Consider the following 18,208-nt stretch of genomic DNA (forward strand, 5'->3'; position numbering starts at 1 on the left):
TTACAGAGTGTGAGAGATTAAGAGTGTCTCTATTGTTCGAGAATTAACACTGAGTTTTAATAATTGAAGAACAGTGGGTGGTGTGATTGCCTTTTAACGTCTAATGTAATTACAAATGAATGAATGAATGGGTGGATGGATGGAAGGATGGATGGATGGATGAATGAATGAAATCACAAATGAGTGAATGGGGGAATGAATGAATGAATGAAATCACAAATGAATGAATGAATGAATGAAATCACAAATGAATGAATGAAATCACAAATTAGTGAATGGGGAATGAATGGATGGATGGAATGAATGAGTGAAATCACAAATGAAAGAATGGATGAATGAATGATCGGATGGAATGAATGAATGAATGAATGAATGAAGATATTAAACCATGTACTGTTTCTATGAACTATATTTCAAGTGTTAACATATTTCGTATTTAGTGTGAAATATATGTTCGGCACCATGAAATCTATGTTGAGAATTTGAAAATTTCTTAAAGAAAATTAAATTCTAACGACTTGGTTAAATTATAGGTTAAAACTACAACTCTCTGCAAATCTAAAGAATGCGTGAATAGACCCGTTTAAAACTAAAATCCCGTAATATTCTGATGAATTAATTAATAAATTGAAATGTAATAAGCTAAACTATTCTTCTACAGAATTGAACATTAACGAGAGTCTGCAGTCCGAGTCATAGTTTTCTATGAAAACGACTGACATAAGATACACTGTAAATTAAAATCCTTCCTCGTTGGTTTTACTGGTAGATATTCACTGGTGATTATTGTGTATACATTACTTATGACGTTGTCACGTGACGTGCACGCCCCACTGGCTGACAGTGAACACATATAAGTAGTGCGATTACGACACTGTATTATTCAAACGGATTCTTTGTCACTCTAACGGTAAGCCGCTATATTTTTGCTAAATAATATGAGATGGTCATCTTTTTTTTCTTTTTTTTCTAAAAGTATACTTAATAATTGCAATTGATTGTTTAACTGATGTTTCATTGGCAAAAAGCGACAAAATTTTTAGTATTTACTAAACAAAAAAGAAGGGACACCGTGCGCGCTGTTTGATTGCTTTTTTGTTTCTTTTTCTAAAAATGTGCTTAATGACTGCAATTGATTGTTGAACTGGTGCTTCATTGGCAAAAAGCTACCAAAGTTTTAGTATTTACTAATTTTACTAATAAGAGCTGTTCAATTGGTTTTGTTATTTTTTTTCTAAAAATGTGTTTAATGACTGCAATTGTTTGTTCAACTGGTGCTTCACTGGCAAAAAGCGACAATTTTTTTCTGTGTTTACTAAAAAATAAAGGGCTGTTCATACGAGCTGTTCAATTGGCCCTTTGCTTTCTAAAAGCGTGCTTAATGATTGAGATTATATTTTAGTATTTACTTTCAGAAAGGAACATTATTTAGCTGTTCAATTGTTGGTTTTTTTTTTTAATGTCTGCTTAATCACTGACGGTTCACTGGCAAAAAGCGACAAAATGTTTAGTATTTATTTTTTAAAAAAAGTGCTTAATGATAGCGACTGATTTGACGATTCCACGCTGGTAAAAAGCGACAAATATTTTAGTATTTTTTTACTATAAAAATGGAAATAATTTAACTGATACGAGCTGTTCAATTGGGTTTTTTTTGCGTTTTTTTCTAAAAGTGCGCCCAATGCTTACGATTGATTTGTATAACTGGTGCTTTACTGGCAATAAGCGACAATATTTAACATTTACTAAAAGAAAAGAGACGCTATTTAACTTATAACAAAATACCCAACAGCCTTTACATGTACTTGTAGGCCTGTTGAATTAGTTTGATGACTTTGATAATTTCATGTTTTTAAAAATAATTTCTTATTTCGCTCATTATTTCCACTGATGCTTCGTTGGCTAAAAACGACATATTTTTTTAGTATTTATTAAAAGAAAGGGCATACTTATGTTTTTAATTAATGCATGCTTAAGTTCACATATTTTATTGTCATCGTAAACGTATCGCTTTGCATAGAATAGTTTTTTAAAATGGTCACTGACGTTCAAAACGCTTTGTCTTTTCATAAAGTAATTCAGATCTTTGAATTAAACTAATATTATTATCCAAGCAAGATTTTTTTTGTGTTTGATTTTTTGTTTGTTTTTGATTTATTTCTTAAAACGGATAAGTATACAACTTTATCGTGGGGTTTTCCGAGTCCTCCGGTTTCCCCCCACCGCTAAAGACCCCCCCCCCCACGCGCAAGGGAATTATTGAACCATATGTTAGTCCCGAAATGATTTAGTTTGTGTCAAGTGGACTTTAACCCCCATTTCTCTATTTGTCCGGATCTAGTATTTTAAAGAAAATATAGAAATATTTTTACAGTTTAGAATTATAGTTAAATTATATGAAATAAAATGGGGTTTGAACGGACATAAGCCATGCAGTGTGCTATAAGGGAAGGGGGGGTGGATGGCTGAATGGTTAGCACGTGCGCGCTGTATCATAAAGCCTGTCATTGAGTCAACTGGCGTGGTTTCGAATCCCCGATTGTACGTGACAAGGAGTAGGGTCGTGGGTTTTCTCCGGGTCGTCCGGTTTCCTCTCACGGCTAAAGACCCCCTACGCGCAAGCGAATTATTGAAATAAAATTAAACAAAATGTTAGTCCCGAAATGACCTAGTTTGTGTCGAGTGGACGTTAAACCCCATCTCTCTCTCTCTCTCTCTCTCTCTCTCTCTCTCGCTATAAGGGAAGTTTTTCTCGGCCATCTCTGGAACCAAACATGGGTTTTGAAAATGAGGAGATTAATTCTTTTTCCTGTTCATGTTGTTTATCCCATGATTTTGTCAATTGTTTAATGAAAATTTTCAAATTTTTGGGTATAATGTGTAGGGTATGAATATCTATAATATATTCCCCTATACAGGTGACCATTCTGTGGAATATAATAACTGCTTATAGAGAGAGAGAGAGAGAGAGAGAGAGAGAGAGAGAGAACTGGGGTTTAACGTCCACTCGACACAAACTAGGTCATTTCGGGACTAACATATGGTTTAATTTTATTTCAATAATTCGCTTGCTCATAGGGGTCTTTAGCAGTGGGAGGAAACCGGAGGAGAAAACCCACGATGTTGGACAGGCGACCCTATTCCTTGTAACGTACAACCGGGGATTTAAAATCACACCAGTCGACTCAATGACAGACTTTATGATACAGCGCGCATGCTAATCATTCAGCCATCCACCCCCCCCCCCCTTACTGCTTATAACTGGGTAACGTTTCGTCTAGGCTTCTCTAGCAATGATAAAATATGAAAAATATAACAAGACAATATTTACATGTACATTGGAATACTTTGGGCGCCATTCACCAAAAAATAAACGATCTTTTACATGGTGCCGATGAATGAAGCATTGAATCCCATTTGATTTCATGTGAATTGTTTTTCTTTTCAGATTCTTCTTCCATTAGTATTTTCAAATATCACAGAAACTACCAAGATGTCATCGAAAACGATTTATCCAGAGCCTCTATACACGTCACTTCCGCCCTTGCCGTACATATCATCACCCGGGAGCCTAGGGTTGTATTCACCCCTTACACCACTAAACAGAATAGCCGCCATGTCAACTTATTTCTCGTTCAACCAGTACGGTCTAAACAGTTTGGGTTATGCATCTATGTGCGATTATCCAGACAGTAGTAGTTGTTCATCGTCACCGTCCTCTTGGTCGCCGCCGTCACATCGTTCAGCGTTTACTTCTATGAAGCCATGGAGTCCCAGCTACGACCTAGGAAGAGACAGAGTCGACAGTGAACGTAAGTATTAAAATTAATACAAGAAATGATAGTAGTCAGGCCATATCAATTTAATTTTTTGTTCTCCGGGAACACCCCATTAAAATTTATGCCTCCAATTTGTTCAGGAATAAAGCTAATTTAAAAACCAAAATTACACAATTTTAATATTAACTGAATGGAGGAATAAATTATAACACATACTTACGGAAGAACAATTACTGATTTATTTGGGCGAAAAGTTGCCCTTTTTAAAAGTTTTTCGTTTCAATTTTGTTAATTTTGAAATTTTAACAAACCATCGAATACAAAAAATGAGTGAATTATTTGTTGATAGTGATCCCGAGCAACTAAAAATGAAATTGGTTTGACCTAAAGGACAAATGAAATCGTTTATTTTAATCGACACATTGCGGCTTTAAACTAGCATACTAAACTTGAGCACAGACACTAAGCTAGTTCACCGACATTTTGAGTCCTAAATCGACGATTTTAGACGAAAAGATTAGGTATACTTTCAGAATTTAGAGAAGTATTTTTACCGCTTCTATTTAAACGCTTCTGTTTAGTCGCTGTGTGTATAGAAACCGGGATAGGACCGCATTACAGAATACAATGTAGTATACAAAGTTTTGGATATGGCGGCCATTCAGTGCAGAGATCTATTCTCGAGGTAGATAGTTATCTGTGCAGACAACATTAGCCCAAATGGTGCCGGGGTAGAGGGGTTGAATGACCGAATGGGTAGCACGTGTGCGCTGTATAATAAGGTCTGTCATTGAGTCAAATGGCGTGGTTTCGATTCCCCGGTTGTACGTGACAAGGACCAGGGTCGCAAGCGAATTATTGAAATAAAATGACCTAGTTTGTGTCGAGTGGACGTTACCCCCCCCCCCCTCTCTCTCTCTATCTCTCTCTTAAGATTCTGCAATATGACGATATAATTATTATATTTAAGAGGAGTTATTACCGAAAACAGGATATATAGCTTACAGCAATCTGTAAAACTGAAGACTTTGAACCGCTTCTTTCCGTTCTTCAAATAGTTTAAATAGTATTTTTTATTTTACTGATCATATGACAGCTACTTATCATCCGTCACAACAGGCACGTGATCCACATGCATTCAGATTGAGGATGTGATATACTAGAGGCCAGGGCCCTGTTTCACGAAATCTTAACTAAGATAAAATCGAAATTTTAGTAATTTGATTGGATAATATTAAATTGATTTTAGTGCTTAGCCAATCAAAATTGAAGTATCTACTAAAATTTGGATTTTATCTTAAAGTAAGATTTCGAGAAACAGGGCCCGGAGCCGCAAACTTTTACACCGGGTCTCAAACTTTTTTTTTCACCGGATTTCAAACGTTTTATTTTTCAACGGGTCTCAAACGGTTTTTTTCACCGGGTCACAAGAGAAAAAAAAGTTCGTTTAACCATGCAAATGAAATACCAGAATGTACAGTCGTGTACTTTTTACTTTAAGCGGTTTTGAAATGGTCGCTCAAACTGTTTATAGGGGCGAATCAGGGACGGACAGGGTGGCGCTGGGCCCTCATCGCGGTAAAGAATGCGTGTCATGACAAGACAACGAAACTAGCTTGATTCATCTTTCTCGCGCTCATAGATCACAGAGAGAGAGAGAGAGAGAGAGAGAGAGAGAGAGAGAGGGGGGGGATTTGGGTTTAACGTCCACTCAACACAAAGTAGTTCATTTCGGGACCAACATATGGTTGAATTATATTTCATTAATTCGCTTGTGCACAGGGGTCTTTAGCAGTAGGAGGAAACCGGAGAAAACCCACGAGGTTGTGCAGACGACCGACCCTACTCCTTGTCACGTACAAGTGGCGATTCCAAACAACATCACTTGAGTCAATGACAGACCTTTTGATCCAACGCGCACGTGTTAACCATTCGGTCAAAAACTCCCACATTTTAGAGATATAATGAGGATATTAATTCGTTTGACATTTCCCCATTTATGTAAACTTTGACAAGGCAGCAGCACCAACATTTTAAAGGGACAATAACACTCTTGCTGGTTTGACAGCTCCAGAAAATAAAAAATAGCCTTATTCTAAGTATTAGATGTTTATGTGTCCTACCTGTTGTGTAAATAATCCTATTTTACTTATCCAGAGGGTTCAAAAATATTTTTAAATCCAAGTCACATTTGAAAAGCTTTACGTCAGGCTTTTCAAATCATTTAGTTGAAATTTTCCAATTTTTTTTAAATTAGGTGTGTTAAGATGAAATTTGTATCATTAATTAATTGGAATATTGTAAAATAGTGCAATTTGTTGACCAGAATAAAGATTGGGGCATATTATTCAGTTACAACAAGAGTGGTATTGAGCCTTTAAGAGTGAATACAAGGATATTAATTCGTTTGGCTTTTCCTCCATTAATTTGTTTATCGTAAAGATAATTTGTCATTGTTTGATGGCATCTGATGATAAGCACGCGACTTGTTTGTTGTTGGTCGTTTGCTTTATGATTCTATATTTCCGGCGGGAAAACTATACGAACAGTCATATCTATTGTTCTTGAGTTGCTTCTGTAACGCCCTGGATTTCACAAACTATGAAATACTGAATAATTTACTAGCTACTTTAATTTAAACATACATTATGCAAGAGCTAAATCTGTCTATTGCGGGTCCTTCTTTAGGCCTGGAATGTTAAATAAACTATTAATTAGACATTTATCAACAAAACAAGACCATAATCGAGATTTTAACTAGATTAAAACGGTTCGCCATTTAAAAATTTATTTTAAAAATGGGAAAGCGAGGCTGAGTCCCGATTATACCAGTGCCCTGGTTACCACTGTGCACACATCTTGTCAAAACTACAAACAATATAACAATATTTTCTTTTATTATCATCTATTTTTGATCTATTATAGCAAGAACGGTCAGTTCTTTATCTAAATCTTACATAATGTATCTTTAATTTAATCAATTCTCTCAAACCGCATGTAAAGTAAAATATATGGAGATGAAATGAAATGGGGTTTAACGTCCGAATTTTCTGCACCATCAGGGTATGAAGACGGGCATGCGCCATACAATGGGCTAATGAAGACGGGCATATGCCATACAATGTGCTATGAGCGAAATTTTGCGGCACTACGGCCTACTTTTATTTCGAATTCCACTTTTACGTTTAGTCATCCTTCACAAAATGTTCCCCAATCCGCTAAATATCGCAGGCTAACGATGGTTGATTATCCTCTGGATAAGTTAATTAATGTCTAATTAATAATTTAGATAACATTTCAGGCCTAAAGAAAGACCTGCAATAGGCAGATTTAGCTCTTGCATAATGTATGATTAAATTACATAAAACAAATATACGTGTTTTTTTAGTATGCATTTTATGTTACTGATAACATTACGGAAGCTGCAGCGGAAAGATATCGATAACAAAAACCAAACGTCAATTTGTCATCAGATGCACTGGTCGGATGACATGCTACCACAGATGTTAGTCCATTAGACTATGGCGGCACTCGGCAAACCTCAGTAGCTTCCAATGCCCCGCATCTAGCCTCGGCTGTATGACAAAGTCCGCCATTGGAACTACTTTCAAGTTCCCGGATTACCCCGGATGACGACGCCTTTGAAAAATGTTTTATCATACAAATATTTCAAAGTCTGAAGCTATTTTGTTTTCAAGTTTATCCGATTTTCTTCAAACAAGGACAACTTTCCACTGAAAATTCTACACACGCTTCGAACGACGCAATTTTGATAACTTCTTTTTAAAAGCGGCAAGTGTTTCTAATAAGTAAACCGCGGTGCCGCATCGCAATTGTACATCATTTACTGTCATACAGCCGAGGCTAGATGTGGAGTAACGGAATCTGCCGTGGTTGGCCGAGTGACTATGGCGGGTGTGCGTGAAATCATAATGTCTGTCCTTGAGTCAAGTGGCGTGGTTACGAAACCCGGTTTGTGCGTGACAAGAAGTAGGGTCGCCTGCTGTCCAACCTCGTGGGTTTTCTCAAGGAACTCCGGTTTCCTCCGTCGTACAAGCTAATTATTGAAAGAAAATTGAACATATCTATCTCTCCATTAAATATATTATATAAACAACAGATGCATCGCAAAGAGGTACCATACTAAACTTACGCTGTCTGCATACAATTAACTCCACTTGAGAACAAAAACGAAGCAAGTTGGTCGACATTTTAATTCCCATTTAGTCTTTGTGTGTATAAAACGGATAATGAAGTAGGAAGTCAAATTTTACCCGTAAAATTAAGTAGGGACATTTTAACGAGAAGTGCGTAAAGCAGTAAGTTAGGGAAACTATACCGAAGTAGGCTCGGGATGTAGAGGAAGCATTTTATATTTAAATATATTTAGCAAAACTTCCGTTGTATATGATAACTGTAAACAAAATGGCGGGTCTGAACTTCCTTATTTCAATTGTCTTTATACTAATGAATAATTTATTTTAAAATTATTTCCCTAACATACAAAAAAAAAATCTTCTTATTAAAATATATTTTATTTTTTTTATTCAACCTGGGGATGCGTTTTTTGTATTCCTTATTTACACATTGTTTCTAAAACTTTAGAGAACCGCGGTGGCTCTGGGTCGACAAGCAGGACGACCCGGGACCCGTGTACACATTGGTTGTAGACAAATAGAACGTTAAACCCCGTTCCATTTCATGGTGGGGGGGGGGAATAATAATAATAATAATAATATCGTCATTTATAAAGCGCGTTAATACTGAAGAAAACAGTTTCTAAGGCGCTGTTGGTTTTTATATTCACTGATTATTTACAGATCAGTGTTTTGAAATAAGAATGTTTTGAGTTGAGATTTAAAATGGCCCACAGACGGTGATTGTTTTATTGATTGTGGTATTGAAATACAATTGACCCATATGACCTAATTCACTTAGTACATATATATTTTATTTTTAGAAATTGACATTACCTCAAGAAAAATATTTTAATCGACAGTAATATTTGTTTTCTGTAAATTTTGATGACTTCAAAATTTAAACAAAATCATTTTATTTTATTTCAGCCGACTCACCTGAAGAGAAACCCAAGCCAAAGAAAAAATTTGATTTCTCACGATTGGCTGAATCCGCTACACGTGACGATGAAGAAACGCCCATTCCTGGAAAGGAATCTGTCAGTCAAGATGCCCAGGTGTATAGCCACACCCTCACCTTGTATCAGAACAATATCAGGTGAGTTGATTGGCTATTCAGAGATCACGAGATGTAAACAGGGCTAGCGCTAATCCCTCCCAACCCTAACCCTTGACCTAGCCCCCAAAACAGCGAAACCAACTAATGTATATAAAACTAATGTATTGCATGTATTTTTAATAAAACTAGGAAATATCACGAAGCAAATTTTCATCATCTTAGGTCAGTGCTTATGTGGAGACTTAACCTCTGAAACGTAACCCACCATCTCGCCAACAATCACATGCACTAACCTTATTTCCATCTCAGCGACCTTGACAAAAAATGAGCTGACCTTAAAAAATAGATTTAGCCATTTATGAAAAACTAATTAATACACAAATTTGTAAATTTATTTATTTTCTATATTTACAATTTTTCGATTTTCTTTATCAGGTACAGCAGCATTTTCAGTGGAATGAGGCTACCCATCACCCAAAGTTCACCGGTAGAGGGCGACAAGTTCAAAATAAAAAGACCAAGAAGGTAAATAAATATATTCGATTCTTTTATTGATGTAATATATAAGAGTAAAATCTGTCTATTGCAGGTTTCGATTCCCCGATTGTACGTGACAAGGAGCAGGGGCGCCTGTGCAACCTCGTTTGGTTTTCTCTGGGTCCTCCGGTTTCCTCCCACTGCTAAAGACTCCTACGCGCAAGCGAATTATTGAAATAAAATTAAACCCTATGTTAGTCTCACATGGTATCAACTATTGGTTTCGATTCCCCGATTGTACGTGACAAGGAGCAGGGTCGCATGTGCAACCTCGTGGGTTTTCTCACAACCTCCGGGTTCCTCCCACTACTTAAGATCCCTACGCGCAAGCGAATTTTTGAAATAAAATTGAACTATGTGTTAGTCATGAAATGACCTAGTTTGTGTCGAGTGGACGTTACCCCCCCCCCCCTCTCTCTCTCTCTCTCTCTCTCTCTCTCTCTTTCTCTCTCTCTCTCTCTCCCCGTGAAATCATAAGGTCTGGCATTGAGTCAAGTGGTGTGGTTTCGAATCCCCGATTGTACGTGACAAGGAGTAGGGTCGCCTTAGATACTTACTGGGAATTACCTTCCTGAAATTTGGAATCCTTCAATTTAAATTCTAACTTACGACGTCGCACAATTCTTGGTCTTTGGAAAAAAAACAGATTTAGGATTTCGAGGCATTCATTCATATTAATGTTTGATGTGACTCCCATTTTTTATGTTATAGATTTTAATCTTAAATACCTGACCCTCACCCTAACCCTAATAGAAAGTAGGAAATTCCATGTGAACACACTACCGACGGCTAACCGCTAATTTTTCGGTGTAAAAGTGATATAAAAATAGAAAATCATCGCTTAAGATAAATTATGAATGATATCATATATATATATATATATTCATGTTAACATTTACTATGAATGAATATTTCTGTATAATTAGATCGTTGAATAGATATGTGTACCCCTTCCGGTTTCGCCATCCTGACGCTGTACTCACCGAATGTATTAACGGATATTTGACAACTATAGATAACATCATCGTCTATTACTAATTTATATCCATAATATTATGAACACTGCATAAATAATTCAATGAAATCGCGCTTCGACTGGTTTCAGAAGACCAATGGTTAAAAGGGAGAGAGATGGATGATAGGGAGGGGTGGGGGGCGGGAGGGGGGATCAATTAACAGATCCACACACAACGATCGGACATTATTATGCATAGGGGGTTAAATCAATGAAATCGTTCTTAGACTGGTTTTAGAATAATCATGGTTAAAAGGGAGAGAGAGAGATGGGGGAGAGAGAGAGAGAGATGGGGGAGGAGGGGGAGATATTTTTACAAGCATAAAATCCCCACAACGTCGAAACATTATTATGCATAGGGGGTTAATTCAATGATATTTGGGGATAGTGTACAAGTGTATAATGTTTTGTTATATTTTTCATATTTCATCATTGCTTGATAAAGACAAGATAACACTAGCCGAAACGTCGCTCAGTAATAGAGAGAGAGAGAGAATGGGGTTTAACGTCCACTCGACACAAACTAGGTCATTTTGGGACCAACATATGGTTCAATTTAATTGCCATAATTCGCTTGCGCGTAGGGGTCTTTAGCAATGGGAGGAAACCGGAGGACCCGGAGAAAAACCACGAGGTTGGACAGGCGACCCTACTCCTTGCCACGTACAACCGGGGATTCGAAACCACGCCAGTTGACTCAATGACAGGCCGCATGATACAGCACGCACGTGCTAACCATTCGGCCATCCACCCCCCCCCCCCCCCCCGCGCTCAGTAATAAGCTGTAATTGTATCCCAAAATGAAAACGTACAGCAACAAAAAAATAAAATGAAACTAAATAAAGACTGTTGAGCATGAAATTCAATGATTTATCTTTTTAGTGTATGAATGAGTCATCTCCCCGACAGCCCTCTTTAAATTTAATCTATATTTCGTTTCAATTTTGGAGCTTAAACCTGTGAAGTCAGGTCGATGGAATTTAGTAACAATAGTTTTAGGCTAAAATTGTTAAAACGTTACCAACTCCTAAAAACTGCTCCAATGTTGATATTTTGCCAAAAACTCTAAATTTATGTCGAAATTTAAATGTTAAAACGGAAACGCAATTAAAAATGGAAAATCAGGGAAATTTTTTCAGTTTATTGTATCTTATTAACTCCATGTATCAGTAAGTAAGAGAAATGGGGTTTAACGTCCACTCGACACAAACGAGGTCATTTCGGGACTAACATATGGTTCAATTCTATTTCAACAATTCGCTTGCGCGTAGGGGTCTTTAGCAGTGGGAGGAAACCGGAGGATCCAAGTGTAGTAAAGACAAGTAAAACGAAATTTTGAACTATAAAAACGAAACGAAATAGGATCTGTGTTTAAACCAAATTGCACTAACATGCAAAACAAGTATGAAAGGTTCCTGTCAAAATATCCAAGCATTGCAAAAATTTAAAAACAATTTATTTGTAGAAGAAAACTTCTAATGAATTTTGTTGTCTTTATTTTTTCAGAGCCAAGAAAGAGTTTATTTGTAAATATTGTCAACGTCAATTCACCAAATCGTACAATTTATTGATACATGAAAGAACTCACACTGATGAACGACCCTACCCTTGTGAGATATGCGGCAAGGCTTTCAGAAGACAGGACCATCTCCGAGATCACAGGTAAGGAAATGAAATGAAATGGGGTTTAACATCCTACTGTTCTGCTCCGACTGGGCTAATGAATAAATACGAGAATAGTTGGAATATGAAAAAGCGCTGGGTTGAAGGATATATTGCATTATTTAATGCGATTTGTTTTTGATGCCATTTTCCACTGACATAAATGTATTTAAACCAGGAACCAGGAGCGAAATTATAATCTAATATCCAGTTGATTGTAATCCCTGCTGTGTAATACATGTATCACCTGTATTCTTTACCTATATATTGTATATATAACCAGTTCTTTATCTATATTTTAGATACATCCATTCTAAAGAGAAGCCATTTAAATGTGAAATATGCCAGAAGGGGTTTTGTCAATCACGTACATTAGCTGTTCACAGAGCTACACATACACTGGTAAGTCATCAATACAAAAATGAAATGGGGTTAAACGTCCTACTGTTCTGCTCCAACTGAGATAATGAAGACGGGCATACGCCATACAGTGTGCTATGAGGGAAATGTTGCACTATGGCCTACTCTTATGTCGAATTCCAACTGCCAAGGGATCTTTTATGTGCACGTCAATGTATACATTATGGAGGTTATTGTCATTTTGGTCATGTAATTTCATTAATTCAGAATAAACAATTTTCGCGGTAGGCTGGTGGATTTCATGCAACTTTAATGACGAGTATAGGTCATCCTGCAGTACAGTATGTCTGACGACAATGTTACGGTCTGAAGACAGCATTATATGAACGTCTTCTATCATAGTGGGATAGCATTTAGGATGGCTCTTTTAAAGATGCATTATAAATGATTTAGAAAAAGTTGACTTCTTAAAAAGTTACAGTAGGACGTTAAGCCTCATTTCATTTCATTTCTTAAAAAAGTTAGATTACCGAAAATGAAATAATGAAAATTTCAGTCTTGAAGTCTTAAGCAGAATAGCGTAGTTTAGCGTATCGTTGCTACGATAATAAACGAAGTCTCGATTTTCCATTAATATCAAAGCCACCCGACGGTCTAAATAATTGGATATGGGTTTGCAATGTTAATATATGTCGAGTTAATAATTTAAATGACATTTGAAGTCCGATAAAATACACCCAGTGGGCAGATTTAGACCTCGCATAATGCAACTTTAATGTATTTTGTTCTTATATTTCAGACATGAGCAGTCACGATTTGTTACATTTGTTTGTTTTGTTGGAGAATTAGTTTGTTAAAGATACGAGAAAAGACTGGACAATCAATGCATTTACAGAAAGGACTGGACGAAGATGACAACCAACAGTGCTACCGTTGCTAAAGTTAATGGATTGGAGATTTTCAGAATTTCCAGTGTTGTGAACAATCGTATGAAGCATGCGCAGAGTTCGTTTTTTTTAAGATTATTAAAAAATTAGTGTGCTGACCGTATCATTACTGCCATACAAATTTTCATTTCGAATTTATTTTCGAATGATGGCTCAATCTCAGAATTGAATCTCAAGATAATTTATTTAAGAATTTTTAAAACTTTACCAAGAGACAGTTACTGCACCAACGGTCAACACCGTTTGGTTTGTGGAATGCCCTCACCCATTTTCATCGATATATGATCCGAGCCAATACTGTATAATAATATATATGTGCTAAAGTTTAATTCCACAAAGCCTTTGTCTCACACCATATTTGCTTATTTTGCATGGAGAATTTGTTTTGTTTTTAAATTAAAATTTTACTGTGTATAACTCTTCGACTTTAAAACTAAAAAAAATCTCCAAATGAAATAATTTCAAATAATTGGATTTATGACAAATTTACAATTTGATTTGTTTCAATATCTTTTTTTAAAATATGACGAATGACTTGTTGCTGTTTTTTTTGTTATTTGTATATATGTAAATCAGTAGTCTATCACGTGATCATATTAATCACGTGACTATGCTTCCCAAATAGTGCCTTTTATATATTTTCATACAACAAAGACGTTTTAATTGGGTTTAAAATGTAGTCGAGGGGAAGCAAGTTTATAGTCCCGGAAAGTGCCCAAAAGTTAATAACCAAACCTACTTATGTTAAAGCGGAAATTGCAAATTTTTAAGTTATATTTTTAAAATTTATTAAAATAAAGCCTGAAAATAGATGGTATCCATAAACAGTCCTACCTTGTTAAAGAATAATCCTATTAATCCTATAATTCACTATTGCCAGCTGAGAAATTGGCAAAAATATCATTTTCCTCTTCTTTTTTAAACGTTTGAATATCGCTACTCCATGGTGGAGAATAGAAAACAAGGGAGGTAATTGAGAGGTAATTGTGTTATTATTTCCTGTCTAAATGAATCTTAAGTGTGAGAATGACACCTATGATCGTATAATTGTGAGTTGACAACCTATTGAGCAAAAGACATAGAAATAATTACATTTTGACTTTCTTAGAAAATTTGCAATTTCCGCTTTAAAGCGAAATGTAGATTTTCGTTTTGTTTGGCGATCTAGTTACTGCAATATGTACATTTAGGCCACGTCTATTTCATTTTCTGTTTTTCGGGATCTTGATAAACAAATACGCGAAATATGTCTTGCCTAAAATTTCAAAACTAAAAAAAAAGAATTGGAATTAAAGGCTTTTGATCAGCACAGCCAAGTACTTCTGGGTTCTGTTTCTTGAAATCTTAACTAAAGATAAAATCCCAAGTTTAGCAGATACTTCAATTTTGATTGGTTAAGCAATAAAATCAATCTAATATTATCCAGTCAAATTACTTAAATTTGGATTTGATCTTGGTTAGAATTTCGTGAAACAGGCCCCAGATTTTTAAATAAAACTTGTTCTAGAAGATGTAAGAAGGAAATATTTATAGGTGGCCCCGGTGAACGGAAAATAAAATTGGTTTGGCCTTATGTAAAAATTCTAGTCAATGCAAATTCATTGAAGCATATCGAAGGAATTTACAAATCATTTATCCATTATTCCCTCATATATTCTATTTTTTTGTATAATTGTATATTTTCATAAATGTAGTTTAGCTGTTTTTGTATATAAAAAAACAACATGGACCATATGTAACCATTGACAACATGTAACCACTTGCTGCGTTATAAATACGTCATACATACTCATTAGACATTCCTTATGTAAAATACTTTATACAGCTGGATAATCGAACATTAGTATAATAAAAGAATTGATAAACAAGTACTAATATTTGTTTTGATTTTCGTGAATGTATTAAAATGAAATGAAAAGGTCGGCTGGGTTGATCTTAATTCCTGCTACTGAAAAATACTTTTGTTTATGCTTGCCCCCCACCCCCTCCATTCTGCTTAATGCTTTAGACCGGCAAACTGAAAAATACTTTTGTTTATGCTTGGAATCCCCCCCTCCATTCTGTTTTATGCTTCAGACCGGCAAAATCTGTCTATGTCTTAGAATATATTGTGTCAGTCTGTGGTGAGAGAGAGAGAGAAAGAGAGAGAGAGGGTTTAATGTCAACTCGACACAAATTAGATGATTTCGGGACTAACATGGTGGGGGGGGGGATCGGAGGACCTGTTCGTTGAGAAAATCCACGAGGTTGGGTATTAAAACCACGTCCTCAAAGTCAGTATCAAAATACATTTGCATCCTAATTTAATCTGTCGTCGTCCATAAAATTGACCCGTACCTTCCTTCTGCGACCGACGTGCGTAAATTACCACCTGAGTAACTCATTATACTATGAGTAACAATATACCACCCGAGTAACTCATTATAAGATGAGTGACAATATACATATTCCGAAATTTGTGACCCGACGCACCGGCTCAAGTTCTACTATAGCCATCCACGGCCGTGAGTATGGTAAATGCAGAGTATTCAGAAACGTGACTATCCGGACAAAATTTCTCCCATACCACATTCTTGATTAGCCCGGTTGACTTCCAATGGAATATACTAAAGCTTTCGATGACATTAATGTAGTATCGTTTTATTTTACACTCGACAGGGGGTTCAACATCCTACCTTTCATCGCCGACTGGGCTAATGAAGACGGGCAAACGCCATGCAGTGTGGTATGGGGAAAAGTTTGCCAGGACATCGGTGCTACGGTCTACACGGGGGTTTGGTGGCTGAATGTTTAACGCGTCCGCGTTGGATAGAAAGGTCTGTCATTGAGTCAACTGGCGTGGTTTCGACCTCCTCTTGTACGTGACAAGGAGAAGGGTCGCCTGTCCGACCTCGTGGGTTTTCTCTGGGTCTTTCGGTTTCCTTCCAGTGCTAAAGACTCCTACGCGCAAGAGAATTATTGAAATAAAATTGAACCATATGTTAGTCCCGAAATTATCTAGTTTGTGCCGAGTGGACGTTAAACCCCTTATCTCTCTCTCCGGTCAACTGCCAAGGGATCTTTCACGTGCACGGCAATGTGTACACGGGAACTTATTTTTTTCGTCCCTTCCGAAAGATGGAAACAAAATCCATATTATGTAAATTGATAGTTGTAGAATCTCAATATCATCATTTCTGCGAATTTGTATCTAATTGCGCTGCCTAGCCTATATTCCTATACAGTTTGTCTTTTTTTTGTTGTTGTCTTGTAGTTTTCCTGCTTTTTCTGTTACAGCATAGAACGAAATGAAATAGGGTTTAACGTCCTACTGTTCTGCTCCGAACTGGGCTAATAAAGACGGGCATACGCCATACATTTTGCTATGAGGGAAATTTTGTCCGAATATAGGCGTTTCCACCTACTCTTATATTGAATTCCAGCTGTCTGTAAAATGTTATTTTAGTTCGTGCACGCCAACTTGCATCTTTTGAGTCATTATCATTAGGTGGTAATGTCTCTCACATTGGCGTGCACGTAAAAGAACCTTTGGCAGACGGAGTTCGACATGATGTACGCCTGCCTTCATTAGACGAGTCGGCTAAGGAAAGTACATGTAAATGGAAGGACGATAAAGGCCCACCTCTCTCTTTCTCTCTCTCTCTAGATAATGCACAGTCATATATTATTCAGAACGAAACATTTTATTGTTCGTTTAATTAATCCGTTTGTTATTGTAGCCGGTCTTCTCTAACATATTCAAATAAAATTGAATCACGTTAGACCAGAAATTACCTAGTGTGTGTGAATGTTAGTCTCTCTTTCTCTCCCTCTCTCTTTCTCTCCCTCTCTCTTCTCTCTCTCTCCCCCTCTCTCTCTCTCTTCTCTCTCCCTCTCTCTTCTCTCTCTCTCTCTCTTTCTCTCTTCTCTCTCCCTCTCTCTTCTCTCTCTCTCCTTCTCTCTCTCTCTCTTCTCTCTCCCTCTCTCTCTTCTCTCTCTCTCCCTCTCTCTCTCTCTCTCTTTCTTAATATTTAATATTAAAACACAATTTATATGGAAAACAATTACTGACTTTATTTCACACTACGTTTCAACACGTTCATCTTGTCCTCAAATTAGATGTCAGTTATTTTATATCGATGGCGTTCAATCTCTATCTACCACAATTAGTAAATATTTAGAATTCGTAACTCGAGGTAGACTTCTCCACCCTTAGCAAATTATCAAAATTCAGTCGCCAATTACATAAATATAGTCTTACTGACTCCCTCATTAGGCCGCGAGAGGGAGAAAATGTACAGAGGGTTCGACCCTTCTCCACCTTAGTTTATACCGTAACACCTATATTCGAGTATAAACGTATTGGGGTTATCAGCGAGAGAATGTGCCATGATCAACAGAAGCCATGTTTAATAAACCCCACCTGTTAGCAGAAATTCTGTGTATGGCATTTAAATGGAGAGAGAGAGAGAGAGAGAGAGAGAGAGAGATGGCATTATGGGGTTTAACGTCCACTCGACACATTGCGCGTAGGGGGTTTAGCAGTGGGTGGAAACCGGAGGACTCGGAGAAAACCCACGAGGTTGGAAAGGCGAACCTACTTCTTGTCTCCACTCTCAGAGAGAGAGAGAGAGAGAGAGAGGGGGGTAAACGTCCACTCGACACAAACTAGATCATTTCAGGACTAAAATATGGTTGCTTTGTGGAATAATTTGTAGTATATATACAATAAT

General features: G+C 36.8%; 1 long non-coding RNA gene across 1 annotated transcript; it reads left to right on the forward strand.

The window, feature by feature from the left end:
• Positions 1–813: 813 nt before the first annotated feature.
• Positions 814–12,172, forward strand: LOC126816678 (uncharacterized). The gene is made up of 5 exons (XR_007678514.2): positions 814–910; positions 3,449–3,812; positions 8,846–9,014; positions 9,411–9,500; positions 12,034–12,172. It is a non-coding gene; the product is annotated as an uncharacterized LOC126816678 (long non-coding RNA).
• The last annotated feature ends 6,036 nt before the right edge of the window (positions 12,173–18,208 follow it).

The sequence above is a fragment of the Patella vulgata genome, chromosome 1 (genome assembly GCF_932274485.2).
Source record: "Patella vulgata chromosome 1, xgPatVulg1.2, whole genome shotgun sequence".
NCBI lineage: Eukaryota > Metazoa > Mollusca > Gastropoda > Patellidae > Patella > Patella vulgata.